The sequence below is a fragment of the Lithobates pipiens genome, unplaced genomic scaffold (genome assembly GCF_037356315.1).
Source record: "Lithobates pipiens isolate NorthernLeopardFrog02 unplaced genomic scaffold, aLitPip1_a1.2 Scaffold_22, whole genome shotgun sequence".
Classification (NCBI taxonomy): domain Eukaryota; kingdom Metazoa; phylum Chordata; class Amphibia; order Anura; family Ranidae; genus Lithobates; species Lithobates pipiens.
Genome location: NW_027507784.1, coordinates 42,417,197 through 42,436,041, shown reverse-complemented (window position 1 = coordinate 42,436,041; position 18,845 = coordinate 42,417,197). Strand labels below are relative to the sequence as shown.

At 46.5% G+C, this 18,845-nt stretch overlaps 1 long non-coding RNA gene across 1 annotated transcript; it reads left to right on the top strand.

The window, feature by feature from the left end:
- The first annotated feature begins 394 nt into the window (after positions 1-394).
- On the top strand, positions 395-18,637 carry LOC143923684 (uncharacterized). The gene is made up of 2 exons (XR_013261767.1): positions 395-6,483; positions 17,131-18,637. It is a non-coding gene; the product is annotated as an uncharacterized LOC143923684 (long non-coding RNA).
- Positions 18,638-18,845: the final 208 nt, after the last annotated feature.

Here is an 18,845-nt window from a genome sequence, read left to right as displayed (position 1 = left end):
AGGATGGCTCTGGGGGAGGATGGCTCTGGGGGAGGATGGCACTTTTTTTTAAACTTTTTTTTTTGACTTTTTTTTTTTTTTTTTCTTTTTTACACTGACGGCTGCTGCAGCCGTTCTTCTCTCCCCTCTCACACGCTGTCTGTGTGAGGAGGGAGAGCGGCGCTGAGAGATGATCTCATATGTTTACATATGAGATCATCTCCCATTGGACACGCCGATCACGCTGTAAACGGCCGCTGTGATTGGCCGTTTACAGCGATCTGTGTTTGCCTGTCCCCGGGGGACACGGCAAACACAGAACTTCCGCGATGCGCGCCCGCGGCGGCGCGCATTGCGGAAGTAAACACCAGGCCGTCCAGGGACGGCCATGCGAGGGAAGCCGCCCGCCCTAAAGCCGTCATTCGGCTATAGGGCGGGCAGGAAGCGGTTAAAAATAAAAAAATTCCATTCTGTCTCTGGTGCAGTACAGCGTCATCATATAACTGGTGTGGCGGTGATCAGGGATACTGACTGGTGACAGTATGTAACTTTTTTTTTGTACTACTCTGGCGGGTGGTCAGGGATTTAAAAAAAATTTTTTTTTACATTGTTATTGCTTATACAGTGATTTAAATATAATTGCTAAGTTGTGTCAGCCACATTGGACCTGTGAATGGGTTAACCATTTTGCTTTTGGTTGTGACCTATGATTGGCTACAGCTGATCACATGGTACAGGTAGCCAAGTACCATGTGTTATCTGTGGGCCCATCACAGTCCACAACAGCGAGCAAGCTGTTCATGAATAGAAATCCATTCATGACAGGTTGTTGACATTGTTATCGTGAGATCGCTATGACCAAGTACCGCTAACGGTAATCCAGACACAGCGATCACAGGAGGGGCATGCCCCCTAAACCGGAGCGGGCACAACGACCGCAAATGGTTAAGTCAAACATTGACACCCGCTGCAGATTGTATCTGCAGTGCGTTTTGAATGCGGTTCAGGAAACATACACGGGATGGGGGTTTCCTGCACTGCGTTCTGGTGTAAACCGGGCCTTAACCACTTTCAGACCGGACCATTTTTGCTGGCTTAAGACCAGACCACTTTTTGCGATTCGGCACTGCGTCGCTTTAACTGACTATTGCGCGGTCGTGCCACGTGGCTCCCAAACAAAATTGACATCCTTTTTTTTCCCCACAAATAGAGCTTTCTTTTGGTGGTATTTGATCACCCCTGCGGTTTTTTATTTTTTGTGCTATAAACAAAAATAGAGCGACAATTTTGCAAAAAAAAAAAACACATTATTTTTTACTTTTTGTTATAATAAATATCCCCCAAAAATATATATAAAAAAAATGTTTCCCCTCAGTTTAGGCCGATACGTATTCTTCTACATATTTTTAGTAAAAAAAATCGCAATTAAGCGATTATTGATTGGTTTGCGCAAAAGTTATAGCGTTTACAAAATAGGGGATAGTTTTATGGCATTTTTATTAATAATATTTTTTTTTTACTAGTAATGGCGGCGATCAGCGATTTTTATTGGGACTGCGACATTATGGCAGACAAATCGGACATTTTTGACACATTTTTGGGACCATTGTCATTTATACAGCAATCAGTGCTATACAAATGCACTGATTCCTGTGTAAATGACAGTGGCAGTGAAGGGGTTAACCAGGGGGTGGCAGTGTAGGGGTTAAGTGTTCCTAGGGGTGTGTTACTAACTGTGGGGGGCTGGGATTTGTGTTAGTGAACACTGATCTCTGCTCCAATCACATGGAGCAGAGATAAGCGTCACTTGTTGCTAGGCAGAACGGGGAGATGCTGTTTACAACGGCATCTCCCCGTTCAGCCGCCCCATGAGACAATTGCGGGTATCCCCGCGGCGATCGAGTCCGCGGGACTGGCGACCGGACTCACGGGGGTCCCGACCAGCACACGAGCGTGCCGCCGGCGGCGCGCACGTGATGGCAGAGCAGCATATAAAAATGGATGTACCTGTATGCCAATATGCCTGCCCGTGCCATTCTGCTGACGTACATTGGCGTGCGCTGGTCGGGAAGTGGTTAAAGTGGTTATAAAGGCACAAGATTTTTTACCTTCTATGCATGAAGGTAAAAAAATAAAACCTTCTGTGTGCAGCAGCCCCCCTAATACTTACCTAAGCCCCCTCTCCATCCAACGATGTCCACCAGAACCTCTCTGGGGGACTCGCACTACTATTTGGCTGTGCTATTGGCTCCTGCTGCTGTCAATCACAGCCAGTGAGCCAACCAGGAGATGGAGAGGCGGGACCAAGCCTCGGCTCTGTGTGTGAATGGACACACAGAGCCACAGCTTGAAAGCTCGCCTGCTTGGGTGACCCCACAGCAGCGGCAGGAGGGAGGGGCCAGGGGCGCCGGTGTGGGACCTGAGAAGAGTAAGATCCGGGCTGCTCTGTGCAAAACCATACTTGAAAAATAAAAAAAAAACAAGGCTTTAATATCACTTTAATATTTACGGGCCACTTCCGGACCGCCTGCCGTCGTTTTATGTGATGACTTTGAAGGAGGATATTGTTGTAATGGCAGCAGCTACTTGCCATAACCCTGGTATTCAGCGGGCGGTTCGCTACAAGATAAAGGTGGTCTCTGTGGTGGATTCGCTGCAAGATCACTTTTAGCAACGATGGGAAAGGGGGCCTGGCGCGATCCGGGGGCCCTCGCGCCGCTTACTGGAGCCGAAGATGGCCCCCACCCATCTCCATATCATTGCAGGGTGGAAGCGACGTCAAAACGTCACTTCCGTCGATACCTCCTAAACGGCCATTTAAAAAAAATAATGTTATGCATTTTAATGTAAATATGAGATGTGAGGTCTTTTTCACCCCCAGATCTCATATTTAAGAGGACCTGTCATGCTTTTTTTTTTATTACAAGGGACGTTTACATTCCTTGTAATAGGAATAAAAGTGACACAATTTATTTATTTATTTGTCTCTTTTTTTAAAATTGGCAGCTGCAGCTCTACATTAATCTCCATGCTGGGTACTGCACTCTAGGGGGAGGCAGGGAGCACAGCACACACTGCTAGACGGCTCTCCTTTGCTTTCACTTTCACAGTAAACAGCGTGCCCAGCTCCTGCACAGCCGATTTACACATCGGCTGAGAAGACATACACTGTGGAGAGGGGGACTTTAGAGCGAGACCCCACAGGCTGACTGCAGCATGGGTGAGGAGGGAGGGGAGGAGGAGAGCTAAAGACAGAATGACACCCCCGTGATGGGTGGGGCCAAGCCCCACAGGCCCCGCCCCATTTTCGGCACCAGTATCGGCGGAAATTCTCTTTCGGCTTTTTGCCGAAAGGGCCATTTTCGGCCGATATGTTTTGGCGGCTGAAATTTCGGTACATCCCTAGTTATTACTGCGGTGACTGACAGCAAAGCTGGAGGTTTTAATTTTGACCACTGACACCAATGCTGGGGGTTATTTTGGCCACTCATACCAATACTGGGGGTTGTTATTGCAGACACGAATACCTGTGCTGGGGGTTATTATTGCAGTCAATGACACCAGTGCTGGAGGTTATTATTGCAGTGACTGACACCAAATCTGGAGGTTTTTATTGAGACCACTGACACCAATGATGGGGGTTATTGTTGCAAATATTGGCATTAGACCCCCTTTCACACTGAGGGCATTTTGCAGGGGCTATAGCGTTAAAAATAGCGCCTGCAAAAAGCCAAATCAATGGGGCAGCGCTGCTATACTGCCGACTACGTTTTGCAGACGGATTTAACCCCTCTTCGGCCATTAGCGGGGGGTTAAAACCGCCCCCGCTAGCGACTGATTAGCGCCGCTAAAACGACGGTAGAGCAGCACTAAAAATAGCGCCGCTTTACAGCTGAAACCCTAGGTGGCGCAGTGTGAAAGGATCTCTATGCTGGAAGATATCATTTCATCCACTGACACCATTGCTGGGCATTGTTATTGTGGTCACTGATACCAACGCTGGCTCCATCCACCCCACCCCAAACCCATCCCGGTTCCATCCATCCCACCCCAATTCCATCTTGGCTCCATCCATCCCCCCCCATCCAGTCCCAGCACCATCCACCCCCCATCCAATCCTGGCTCTATCCACCCCACGCCAATTCCATCCCAGCTCCATCCATCCCACCCCAATCCCATCGCAGCTCCATCCATCCCACCCCAATTCCATCGCAGCTCCATCCATCCACCTCAATCCCATCCCGGCTCCATCCACCCCACCCCAATCATATACCGGCTCCATCCACCCCACCCCAATCCCATCCAGTGGCTGCATATGATGGGCACAGATGGGCTGCAATTGATGTTTTTCTTTTTTTTACAGTTTGTTTGCACCCCCCTCCAAGAATTGTGAGCACCAGCCGCCACTGATCTCTTGTATCGTGTCTGCAGTCTCTGACCATCTCTTGTATCGTGTCTGTAGTCTCTGACCATCTCTTGTATCGTGTCTGTAGTCTCTGACCATCTCTTGTATCATGTCTGCAGTCTCTTACCATCTCTTGTATCATGTCTGCGGGTCTCTGACCAACTCTTGTACCATGTCTGTATTCTCTTATTATCTCCTGTATCATGTCTGCAGTCTCTGACCATCTCTTGTATCGTGTCTGTAGTCTCTGACCATCTCTTGTATCGTGTCTGTAGTCTCTGACCATCTCTTGTATCATGTCTGCAGTCTCTGACCAACTCTTGTACCATGTCTGTATTCTCTGATTAGCTCCTGTATCATGTCTGCAGTCTCTGACCATCTCTTGTATCATGTCTGCAGTCTCTGACCATCTCTTGTATCGTGTCTGTAGTCTCTGACCATCTCTTGTATTGTGTCTGCAGTCTCTGACCATCTCTTGTATCATGTCTGCAGTCTCTTACCATCTCTTATATCATGTCTGCAGTCTCTGACCAACTCTTGTACCATGTCTGTATTCTCTGATTATCTCCTGTATCATGTCTGTAATCTCTGATCATATCCTGTATTATGTCTGCAGTTCTGATCATCTCCTGTATCATGTTTGCAGCCTCTGACCATCTCTTGTATCATGTCTGCGACTCTCACTCTGTGGAAGGTGCTCCAGAGCCCCCTCCACATTAGAGTTTCCATTTTAAATACAAGTTGGAACTCTGTGATGTAAAAGGGAATGCAGTGGACTCTGATATAAAGGTACGCTTTGGTCACCAGAGCCCCCCCCGTTCCCTTACATTAGAGTTCCCCTTTACACCAAAGTCTGCAGGTTCCCCCTTAGATCATGAGCCACAACATTCCCCTTTATATCAGAGTTCCCTTGCACTGTAAGGGGGAATCCTGCACACTCTGATATATGGGGGAACGCTGTGCTGGCTGGGTTATATTAACCTGACCTTCATGTAAATGGAGAAAAATATGCATGTAAAGAAGAATTGGTTAGAGAAAATTCTATAAATGGTGAATTCATAGTTCATAGAATTTAAAACTCTTAATATATGCAATTTATACAGTTAATTTTTATCTCTTGAATTATTTTTCCCATTATTGATGTGAATGGGGCCTTACAAAGCCTAGAGCCGCCTTTGATACTAGATTCATCTAGGCCTTAGATTCCGAGACCACAGGCTCAGCCCCTTAGCAGTCCCTGTAGTGCAGTGGCTCCAAGATGGAGACCCAGTCACTAAGTGGGGAACATGAACAGGTGAGGGAGGTCCTGGTAGCCTGTTCCCTCACTACCAGGGCCACCATCACCAACTCCACTGATTCGCAGTACATATAGCTTTATTCATAACCTCTTACCACTTGTTACTCTACATTTCAGTCTCCATAAACCAGAGGTTTAGACAATGTTTCTAGTTCCTAGTTCTTGTAATATACCATAACGAATCATTACTATAATTCATTCATTTCCTCTTCCCAGTAAATGACATGGACAACCTCTTTTCGAATTGAAATCCTTTATTGAACACTTAGTAAATTACATTTGAGGTAGTGGGGTGGGTGGGTGCTTCTACCACATCCCCTTGAGTTGCACCTTGATATAGTGTGGTGCTTTACCCCATAGGGTTCTGATGTGCTTACAAACACATACTAGGCCAATTTATAGACAGGATCTAATTAACCTACCAGCATATCTTTGGAGTGTGGGGGGAAACCGGAGTACCCGGAGGAAACCCACGCAGGCACAGGGAGAACATGCAAACTCCAGGCAGATGGTGTCGGGATTTGAACCAGCGACCCCATTTCTGCTAGGTGAGAGTGCTAACCACTCCACCACTGTGCTGCCCCTTGGCGGCCCATGTAATAATTCCCAGCTCCTGGGCCGCCGTTGGACTGCTGTTCTGACTATCACTGGAGATTCTCACTGTATGTAATCTGTTGACACTCGTCCCACTCACTCCCTGTCTGCTCTAGGCTGCAGATGGGCATCGATCAGGCTGCACTGATGGCAATGGTGAGCCTGCTGCACTGATGGCAATGGTGATGCTGCTGCACTGATGGCAATGGTGAGGCTGCTGCATGGAAGGCAATGGTGACGCTGCTGCACTGATGGCAATGGTGACGCTGTTGTACTGATGGCAATGGTGAGGCTGCTGCATGGAAGGCAATGGTGAAGCCGCTGCACTGATGGCAATGGTGAGGCTGCTGCATGGAAGACAATGGTGACGCTGCTGCACTGATGGCAATGGTGAGGCTTCTGCATTGAAGGCAATGGTGAGGCTTCTGCACTGATGGCAATGGTGAGGCTTCTGCACTGATGGCAATGGTGAGGCTTCTGCACTGATGGCAATGGTGAGGCTGCTGCATGGAAGGCAATGGTGAGGCTTCTGCACTGATGGCAATGGTGAGGCTGCTGCATGGAAGGCAATGGTGAGGCTGCTGCACTGATGGCAATGGTGAGGCTGCTGCATGGAAGGCAATGGTGAGGCTGCTGCATGGAAGGCAATGGTGAGGCTGCTGCATGGAAGGCAATGGTGAGGCTGCTGCATTAAGGGTTATTGGTGAGGGTGCTGCATTGATGGCAATGGCGAGACTGCACTGATGTGGGCTAATGAGGCTGCATTGATGGCACTTGTGAAGCTGCAGATTGGCACTGACCCTTATTTTGCTTCAAAGTTCTTATTTAAAATTTAAGTTTTTTTTTTTCCTTAAACCTCCCTCTTAAAATTAATGTGCGTGTTATACGTTGATAAATACGGGTACTTTGTTTTCTCTATAGTCATTCCAATCCCTTTGGTATTTTTAAGTTTTTTTTATGTTTCGATGTCTTTATCAACTTTAGCCAAAAACTTTTGTATTTGAGATTTTTCTTTGTATTCTGACACATCTTTGAATGGACTCAATTTTTATTTTAATTCAGCTATTTTTGTGGCTATTTTTTGGAGTTGGAGCAGTGTGACCGCATGCAAACGGAGGTGTGCCAGAGTCACAGGTCTAAGGAGCCACCTGGCCTTCACCACAGCCACTGGAGGTGTGCATGTTGCGCTGCAAGGCAGCTCCGAGGTTGCAGCTCTCCAGCACACCCGTGCGGGCACAGTGCATCCAAATAGGCATAATATTACCTAGGATCAGGTCCACTGACATCAATGCTTGGGGGTTAATATTGCTTCTACTGACACCAATGCTGGGGATTTTTGCACCCACTGACACCATTGTTGGTGGTTACTATTATGTCCACTGACCTCTTATCCTTTACATGCAAGGAAGCTTCCATCTTAATTTCTGCTTGATCTGCAGTTCTCATGGTGTTGTGTTGGTGATCAGCTATGACACCAGCCATAAGATGTGTTTATAGTTTGGTTGAAAGCAACCTGTTCTGCTTTAAAAGTGCCCTATAATATGATACAAGGTACTTTTGAAAATTGATAGTCCTTCAGTCTGTTAGATACCCTACCACCCGGTTCTGGCAACTAGCTAGGTGCCCTGCCTCCTGGGTTTGGAAGCTGGCTGAGTGCCCTGCTGCTGGGGTCTGGAAGCTGGCTGAGTGCCCTGCTGCTGGGGTCTGGAAGCTGGCTGAGTGCCCTGCAGATCAGATTCTTTAAGAAGTACAACACTTGGATCTTGCAGCTCCACAAGACAGAACATATCCCAATGCTGGGATCATCACTATTTGCAGGCTTAACTTAGAGTCCCTTTACTGTTTTTCATTTTACCAGTCACCCAGGTCTTTCCAAGGAATTGGTTCCCCAGCATAGGTCCCCTAATACGCTTGGAATTGCAGAGGCACACATTACAACTGGATCAGGATGGAAATCTGCCCTCGCCCAGAACACCTCTACTACTGAAAACTGTACGTGTAAGGGAATTTTGACAGTGACCCAGGTCTTACCAAGACAATGGTTCCCCCAGAAAAGGTCCCCTAATTCCCTTGGAGTGGCAGGGGCACACATTACATCTGGATCAGGGCAAAAGTCATATGGAAATCTGCCCTCACCCAGAACACCTCTACTACTGGAGCTGTACGTGTAAGTGGATTTTAACAGTCACCCAGGTCTTACCAAGACATTGGCTCCCCCAGAAAAGGTCCCCTAATGCCCTTGGAGTGGCAGGGGCACACATTACAACTAGATCAGGACAAAAGTCATATGGAAATCTGCCCTCACCCAGAACACCTCTACTACTGGGGCTGTACGTGTAAGTGGAAGGGATTTTAACAGTCATTCAGGTCTTACCAAGACATTGGTTCCCCAGCAAAGGTCCCCTAACACCTTTGGAGTCGCAGAGGCACACATTACAACTGGATCAGGACAAAAGTCATATGGAAATCTGCCCTCACCCAGAACACCTCTACTACTGGGGCTGTCAATAAAAAGCAGAAATCTGGACCACCAAGCTTTGGCACAACATAAGCAAATAGCTCATGAAAGTTGTCTATGGGAATCTAAGACCAAACGGGTAACCCATGCCAGGCATGCAACAAGCACAGAGATGCGGGGGTATTAGACCTCTGGAGCTGGTGATATCTTGACCATAGTACCAGAGACTGACTGGGCAGCAGGCACAAAACTAGCAGAGGCAGGCTGGGCAACAGGTGGTATATAAGCAACATCAGGCTTGTCAGCAGATAAAGAATCAGTGGCATATGGCTAGGCAACAAGTGAAATACCAATGGATTCAAGCTGGACAGCAGGTAAAGGGTTAGTAGAGTCAGAGTGGACAGTAGGTAGAGGAGCAGTGTCATCAGACTGGATAGCTGGTGGCGTATCAGGCTGGTCAGTTTGTAAAGGATCAGTGGAATCTGGCTGGGCAGCAGGTTAAGTACCAATGGAGTCCAGCTGGATAGCGGGTAAAAGATTAGTAGTGTCAGGCTGAACAGTAGGTAGAAGATCAGTGGCATCAGATTTGATTGCTGGTGGTGTATACAAGAGGTCAGGTTGATCAGCGGGTAAAGAGAGGCCCCGGAATGAAGGACGGAAGGGAGGTAGAGAAGGGGATGGACATGACAGGGTGACTAAGGGAGGATGGTAAGGGGTTAAGCTGTGGGAAGTAGAACTTCCGAGGGGGAGGCTCTGCGCTTCAGTGTGTGGAGGGGCGGAGCTTTTTAAAGGAAGCGGGCGGAGCTAACAGGGCAGTGCGAGGAAGAAGCTGAAGGAGGAGGCAGTTTTCCCACCCGCCCTTCCTATTTGTATGGCATGATGGTTGGTGGTGGTGTTTTTGTTTTTTCTTTTATTCTTTTTCAGGTTTTGTGTGATGGTCGTCATATGGTTTTCACTGACAGAAGTTGTCTCTGAGCGGTCACAGCTGGAGGCCTGGTTATGTTAAAATGGGTAACGCAGTGAGTTGATTATTTGGGGAATATGTTGGGTCACCGTCAGAGATCACCAGACTGGGGGAAGTTATTATATGTTAAATGTTAATGGTTTTATATATATATATATATATATATATATATATATATATATATATATATATTATTATTATTATTATTATTATTATTATTATTATTATTTTTTATTTTTTTTGGTTTGGAGTAATTTATTGAGTAATAAAGGCTGTTATGGCCATTATACTCCAAAGAAGGTGTGGTGTCTTCATTTAGGTGGCAAGTTGGAAGGGGTTTTGGGGTATAGTGGGTAACAGGAAATTGGGAAGCGAACAATTAGTCTACACTGGTCAAGGATCAGTGGAATCTGGCCGGGGAGCAGGTGAAGTAGCAATGCAGTCAAGCTGGATAGCAGGTAAAGGATTAGTAGAGCCTCTATGTGCTGGGGAGAGAGGGAGGAAAGGAGGTTCTGTGCACTTCATTCTTTCTTTCTCCCCCCCCTCTCATTCATTTCTTTCTTTCCTTACATCTTTCGTTCCATCTTTCCTTCTTTATTTCTTTTCATCCTTCCTTCTTTCTTTCTCTTTCCATCTTTCTTTCTGCATCCATGCCCCTTTATTTCTCTCTTCCTGTGACAGCCTGTCAGACTTGGTGGTATCTGTGAGTGCAGCTTCCCTGCACAGCTCTGCAGAAGTGGAAATGCCTTTTAGGTGAGCACAATAGAGGCAGCGCTGGTGTATCATTCAAGTGCTCACCAACCAGATGGTGGATAAAAATGCAGAGTAGTTTTAGAAGTGAGCCTTCTTCTTACTACTTCTATTTTTTTGGCGTCTCACGTCCTATAAAAAGAAGAGAAAATTAGTTCTGATACACTTATCTTAAAATTACATATTTTTTTTTAAGTTACCCACTTGCCAACCAGCCGCTGTCATTATACTGCAACAGGTCGGCATGATCCCGCGAGCCACCGTAGCTGTATGTCGGCTCCTATAAGTGGCACAGCAGGTACACTATACTCTGGGGGTGTCGATGCTCATGACCGGCGGTCGCGATGACTGCCAGGCACGCGCGCGATTGTGGGCACGAGACCTGTGAGTGTAAACACACAAATCCCTGTTCTGTGAGGAGAGGAGAGGAGAGACAGATTGTCAGTTCTTAATAGCCAAGAACCATGATCTGTCATTTCCTATAGTCAGTCCCCTCACCTTACAGATAGAACACACAGTCAGGGGACACAGTTAACCCTTGATCGCCCCCTAGCGTTAACCCCTTCCCTGCCACTGACATTTACACGGTAATCAGTGCATATTTATAGCACTGGTCGCCGTATAATTGTCAATGGTTTCAAAAATGTGTCCGAAGTGTCTGCCATAATGTTGCAGTCCCGATAAAAATCACAGATTGCTGCCATTACTAGTAAAAACAATAATAATAATAAAAATGCAATAAATCTCTCCCCAATTTTGTAGATGCTATAACTTTTGTGCAAACCAATCAATATACGCTTATTGCGATTTTTATTACCAAAAATATGTAGAAGAATACGTATCGTCCTAAAACTGAGGAAAAATTAGCTTTTTAAAAAAAAAATTGGGATATTTATTATAGCAAAAATACAAAATATTGTGTTTTTTTTCAAAATTGTTGCTCTTTTTTTTTGTTTATAGCGCAAAAAATTAAAAACGTAGAGATGATCAAATACCACCAAAAAAAAGTTCTATTTGTGGGAAAAAAAAATTGTTTGGGTACAACATCCCACGACTGCGCAATTGTCAGTTAAAGCGACACAGTGCCGTATCGCAAAAAAAAAAGGCATTTATGCTTATTGGTAATTGAGCAGCCAAATCTTCGGTGGTATAGCAGGGTCCCTTGGAGGGCTGATGGAAAGTCCCTCCAGTTGTAGGAACGATGTGGGGACCTGCAGTGGTATAGCAGCTTCCCTTGGAGGGATGATGGGAAGTCCCTCCAGTTACTGAAGTGGTGTTGGGACCTGCGGTGGTACAGCAGGGTCTCCTGGAGAGAGTGCTTTTTTTTAATAGTACTACTATTCCTTTATATTGGCTTTTGGTATTTACAAATGCAGCAATTTAAAAAATGATGAATGAAAGGTTTAGAACCGGGAAAAAAGATAAAGAGTACATTTATATACAACTATATAGATCGGACCAAAATGAGGGACAAATGAGGAGGAAAGAGGGACATAGGGACTTTTTTTGAAATCAGGGACAGTCCCTCGAAATCACGGACAGTTGGGAGCTATGTTATGGTATGGAATATAGTTGTAGTCCATCTATCCAAAAAACTAAGGGACTATACTCACTTTAGAAGGCATTTCCGGGGCTCCCTTTGTCATATTTGCCGCATCTGGTGCACAGATCTTTCCTGCAGGCGCAACTGGTGCACGGATATTTCCTGCAGGTGCAACTGGTGCACGGATCTTTCTGCGCAGATCAGTCATGTGTGCATCTTTCAGAAATAAACGCTTGCAACTGTTGGTGATTGCCGCATCTGGTGCACGGATCTCACCTGCAGCCGCAACTGGTGCACGGATCTTTCCTGCAGGCGCAACTGGTGCACGGATCTTTCCTGCAGGCGCAACTGGTGCACGGATCTTTCCTGCAGGCGCAACTGGTCCACGGATCTTTCTGCGCAGATCAGTCATGTGTGCATCTTTCAGAAATAAACGCTTGCAACTGTTGGTGATTGCCGCATCTGGTGCACGGATCTCACCTGCAGGCTCAACTGGTGCACGGATCTTTCCTGCAGGCGTAACTGGTGCACGGATCTTTCCTGCAGGCGCAACTGGTCCACGGATCTTATTGCGCAGATCAGTCATGTGTGCATCTTTTAGACATAAACGCTTGCAACTGTTGGTGATTGCCGCATCTGGTGCACGGATCTCACCTGCAGGCGCAACTGGTGCACAGATCTTTCCTGCAGGCGCAACTGGTGCACGGATCTTTCCTGCAGGCGCAACTGGTGCACGGATCTTTCCTGCAGGCGCAACTGGTGCACGGATCTTTCCTGCAGGCGCAACTGGTCCACGGATCTTATTGCGCAGATCAGTCATGTGTGCATCTTTTAGACATAAACGCTTGCAACTGTTGGTGTTTGCCGCATCTGGTGCACGGATCTCACTTGCAGCTGCATCTGGTCCCTGGGAGGACAGATCAGTCATGTGTGCATGTTTGCGTTTGGAAAGGCTGCGACTTTTGGTGGTTTCCGCAATTAGTGCACGGATCTGTCCTGCAGGCGCAACTGGTGCACGGATCTTTCCTGCAGGCGCAACTGGTGCACAGATCTTTCCTGCAGGTGCAACTGGTGCATGGATCTTTCCTGCAGGTGCAACTGGTGCATGGATCTGTCCTGCAGGTGCAACTGGTGCATGGATCTGTCCTGCAGGTGCAACTGGTGCATGGATCTGTCCTGCAGGTGCAACTGGTGCATGGATCTTTCCTGCAGGCGCAACTGGTGCACGGATCTGTCCTGCAGGTGCAACTGGTGCACGGATCTGTCCTGCAGGCGCAACTGGTGCACGGATCTTTCCTGCAGGTGCAACTGGCGCATGGATCTTTCCTGCAGGTGCAACTGGTGCATGGATCTTTCCTGCAGGTGCAACTGGTGCATGGATCTGTCCTGCAGGTGCAGCTGGTGCATGGATCTGTCCTGCAGGTGCAACTGGTGCATGGATCTTTCCTGCAGGCGCAACTGGTGCATGGATCTTTCCTGCAGGCGCACCTGGTGCACGGATCTTTCCTGCAGGCGCAACTGGTGCACGGATCTTTCCTGCAGGCGCAACTGGTGCATGGATCTGTCCTGCAGGTGCAGCTGGTGCATGGATCTGTCCTGCAGGTGCAACTGGTGCATGGATCTGTCCTGCAGGTGCAACTGGTGCATGGATCTTTCCTGCAGGCGCAACTGGTGCATGGATCTGTCCTGCAGGCGCAACTGGTGCAGGAAACGATCTTTCAGTCTCCATTGGTTCAGGTTGCGAACGTCTAGTCCTCACTGGTGCAGGAAACGAGCTTCCAGTCACCACTGGGGCAGGAAACGATCTTTCAGTCTCCATTGGTTCAGGTTGCGAACGTCTAGTCCTCACTGGTGCAGGAAACGATCTTTCAGTCTCCATTGGTTCAGGTCGCGAATGTCTAGTCCTCACTGGTGCAGGAAACGAGCTTCCAGTCACCACTGGGGCAGGAAACGATCTTTCAGTCTCCATTGGTTCAGGTCGCGAACGTCTAGTCCTCACTGGTGCAGGAAACGAGCTTCCAGTCCTCACTGGTGCAGGAAACGATCTTTCAGTCTCCATTGGTTCAGGTCGCGAACTTCCAGTCACCACTGGTGCTGGAAAAAAACTTGCAGCTGCCATCATGTTATCTTTACATCTCAGTTCCTATAAATAGAGATAAAAATTGGTTATTTTCCACATATTTTAAAAGGTGTGTGTATGTATTGTGATCACTAAAATTGTTATTTTCAACATAACACAAGGTCTTTTTTTTTTATTTTGCTCCCCTCCCCCACAATTGTGCAATATGGAGTTGTAAAGTCAGTTTTTTTTCCTCTCTACGTGTTCTCCTGTATATGTGATGGGGAGATGTCTACATGTTCTCCTGTGTATGTGTGAAGCTGAGATCTTTACGTTTTCTCCTGTATATGATATGTGATGGTGAGATCTCTATGTGTGCTCCTGTAGACGTGTAATGGTGAGATCTCTACATGTTCTCCTGTGTATGTGTGATGGTGAGATCTCTACGTGTTCTCCTGTATATGTGTAATGGTGAGATGTCTACGTGTTCTCCTGTATATGTGTAATGGTGAGATGTCTACGTGTTTTCCTGTATATGTGTGATGGTGAGATCTCTACGTGTTCTCCTGTGTATGTGTGAAGCTGAGATCTTTACGTTTTCTCCTGTATATGATATGTGATGAGGAGATCTCTACATGTTCTCCTGTAGATGTGTAATGGTGAGATCTCTACATGTTCTCCTGTGTATGTGTGATGGGGAGATCTCTACGTGTTCTCCTGTATATGTGTAATGGTGAGATGTCTACGTGTTCTCCTGTATATGTGTAATGGTGAGATCTCTACATGTTCTCCTGTATATGTGTAATGGTGAGATGTCTACGTGTTCTCCTGTATATGTGTAATGGTGAGATCTCTACATGTTTTCTTGTATATATGTGATGGTGAGATCTCTACGTGTTCTCCTGTGTATGTGTGCTGGTGAGATCTCTAGATCTCTGTGTTCTCCTGTATATGTGTGATGGTGAGATTTCTACATGTTCTCCTGTCTATGTGTGATGGTGAGATCTCTATGTGTTCCCCCCACCCACATAATTTTTATATAAGAAACTTGTATTTAGGATGGAAATTATAGTTGGCTTGTACTTACCTCAGATGGTATTGGTGTCCCAATGACCTGTGCCGGCACCTGCTGTGGTACATGATGGTATGTCACTGGAGTGGTGTCAGGACCTGCGGTGTTATGGCAGGGTCCCTCGGAGGGTTGATGGCGAGTCCCTCCGGTTACTGGAGCGATGTCAGGACCTGCGGTGTTATGGCAGGGTCCCTCGGAGGGATGATGTAGAGTCCCTTCGGTTACTGGAGATTTCTCAGGACCTGCGGTGTTATGGCAGGGTCCCTCAGAGGGCTGTTGGAGAGTCCCTCTGGTCACTGAAGTGTTATCAGAACCTGCGTTGTTATGGCAGGATCCCTCGGAGGGCTGATAAAAAGCCCCTCCGGTTTCAGGAGTGGTGTCGGGCCCTGCGGTGTTATGGCAGGGTCCCTCGGAGGGCTGATGGAAAGCCCCTTCGCTCAGTGGAGCGGTGTCAGAACCTGCGGTGTTATGGCAGGGTCCCTCGGAGGGCTGATGGAAAGCCCCTCCGCTCACTGGAGCGGTGTCAGGACCTGCGATGTTATGGCAGGGTCCCTCGGAGGGCTGATGAAAAGCCCCTCCAGGTAAGAGAGTGGTATCGGGCCCTACGATGTTATGGCAGGGTCCCTCGGAGGGCTGATGGAAAGCCCCTTCGCTCAGTGGAGCGGTGTCAGGACCTGCGGTGTTATGGCAGGGTCCTTCGGAGGGCTGATGGAAAGCCCCTTCGCTCACTGGAGCGGTGTCAGGACCTGCGATGTTATGGCAGGGTCCCTCGGAGGGCTGATGAAAAGCCCCTCCAGGTAAGAGAGTGGTATCGGGCCCTACGATGTTATGGCAGGGTCCCTCGGAGGGCTGATGGAAAGCCCCTTCGCTCAGTGGAGCGGTGTCAGGACCTGCGATGTTATGGCAGGGTCCCTGGGAGGACTGATAAAAAGTCTCTCCAGTTATGATAGTGTTGTAGAGACCTGCGATGTTATAGCAGGGTCCCTGGGAGGACTGATAGAAAGTCTCTCCATTAACAACACTGATATAGGGACCTGCGGTGGGATAGCAGGGTCCCTGGGAGGGCAGGTGGAAAGTCCCTCCAGTTATGGGAGTGTTGTAGGGACCTGCGATGTTATAACAGGGTCCCTCGGAGGACTGATAGAAAGTCTCTCCGTTTACAACACATGTATAGGGACCTGCGGTGGGATAGCAGTGTCCCTGGGAGGGCTGATAAAAAGTCCCTCCAGTTATAGGAATAGTGTAAGGACCTGCGTTGGTATGGCAAGGTCCATCGGAGGAAGGATGGAAAGTCTCTCCGTTTACCATAGTGGTATGTGAGGGCTGATGGTAAGTCCCTGCTGTCCCTGGAATAGAATAGGGACCTGCGGTGGAATAGCAGGGTCCCTGGGAGGTCTGGTGGAAAGTACCTCCAGTTACTGAAATGCAGTAATTATTCATGTTCCAGGAACAGAGAAGTGTTGTCTTTGTCGCTAGTCCGTCACTATAAAGCTCAGGTATAGTCCGTCACTATAAAGCTCAGGTATCTGTAGGAAAGAAAAAGAATGATAAATATGGAGGGGGACATGGGGGGGGGGGACACAAATTCTTTATAAAACATATTGAAAACCCAACCGAATTATGAAGAGAAATCTACCGCCAGGAGGGTTAGCAAAAAATGAAATCCAGCAGAGGGCAGCACTGCCTCATACTGTATGCCCGCTGCCCTCTGCTGGATTTCATTTTTTTGCTAACCCTCCTGGCCAACGGTCATGTGATGTTTTTTTGTTTTTTTTGTAACTTTATTCAACATGCTGTATGTTATGTAATGAACATGTAATGTTATGTAATGGGCGCTTATGTTATGCAGTGATGAATGGTTGGTAAATAGATGGATATCAGAATCATTTATATCTCACAGCCACGTCCTTGTCAAGACCCATCGCCCTATGTAATGCAATGACTTGTCTATGTACATATTCTATATGGCTAGCTGCAATTTACTGGCTCATATTGTCTTTGTATTGCAGGACTCTAAATAATTGGTCACATGACACCCAGCAGAGGGCAGCACTGCCTTATATGGACTCTGACCAACTGACAAGTTATTTTATATCTTATATTTGCCTAGATTTGATAAATCTTATGTTAATATGCAAAATTCTGTAATCTCAGATGGTGATGTGCATACTGAGTGTAGCTCTGTCCCCAGAATCCAGGAGAGCAGAAGCAATGAACTTACCGCTGAACATCTGACACCCAGCACCAACTTTTTTTTTTTTTGTTTTTTTTCCTCAAAAACTTTATGTAGTGTATGTTCAGTGACAAACATGTAACAACATATAATGTTATGTAACGGGAGCTAATGTTATATATTAGTGTTAAAATATAAAAATAAAAATATTGAAAATATAAAATAAAATATTTTTTAAAAAATCTGACAGATATGGGAATCATTTCTAACCCACAGCCCACAGGAGCCAAAATGAGACAAAGGAGCCACAAGAAGGACACATGGGCCACAGAAGCAACACGGGGGTAACAAGAAGGACACAGGAGGGGCACAGGAGGGATACAGGGGTCACATGAAGGACGCAGCAGAGACACAGGTGAGAAACGGGAGTCACAAGAAGGACACAGGTGGGACACGGGAGTCACAAGAAGGACACAGGTGGGACACGGGGGTCACAAGAAGGACACAGGTGGGACACGGGAGTCACAAGAAGGACACAGGTGGGACACGGGAGTCACAAGAAGGACACAGGTGGGACACGGGAGTCACAAGAAGGACACAGGTGGGACACGGGAGTCACAAGAAGGACACGGGTGGGACATGGGAGTCACAAGAAGGACACGGGTGGGACACAGGGGTCACAAGAAGGACACAACAGAGACACAGAAGGGACACAGGGGCCACAAGAAGGAAATAGGAGGGCCACAGGGGCCATAAAAATGACTTGTAGTGCTGCCAGCCTTTGGCCCAATTGTACAGGTCTTTGCTGTTTTTATTATTTTACATTTTTTTTTGTATTTCTAAATGTCACCAGGGTGTTGTGTTTTTTGTTTTTTGTTGTCAATTTCAGTTGTATGCAACCATCTATTGGCTATAATAATACCATTAATTATAATAAATAATTATATTATTATTATTTATATAATTTCATTATTATTATTAGGTTTATTTCTAGGTTATTATTTATTACTTCTTCTAAGAGCAGGTGTATTAAATTGTACTGTAATTGTACTGTCTGCCCTCATGTTGTAAAGCGCTGCGCAAACTGTCGGCCCTATATAGATCCTGTATAATAATAATAATAATAATATTTATTTGGTTTATTTCTAGGTTTTTGTTTATAAAATCCTACATTAGGCTTTACCAGGTTTATTTCTAGATTAATTGTTTTAAAATCTTATATAAGCTTTATTTGGTTTAATGACTTTAATTTATGTTTTATATGTAATTGTGCCCAACCATAACCAAAATGTATAGTAAAAAAAAAATCAATGATAACTTTATCATTAAAATCTTAACTTTGACTTTTTTCGATTTTTTTTTTTAAAACGTTATTATTTATATAATGTTATATAATCTTTATTAGGTGCAATGATTTGTTAGTATGGAGCCCCCCCCCCCGGGATCTGCTGTGGGATGTCAGATTTTTCTTTGTTGTCTGATGAAGAGATGAAATCACTGACCAAAAATAACCTGCTGGTGTCCTGCACTTCCCACATTGAACACTAGATG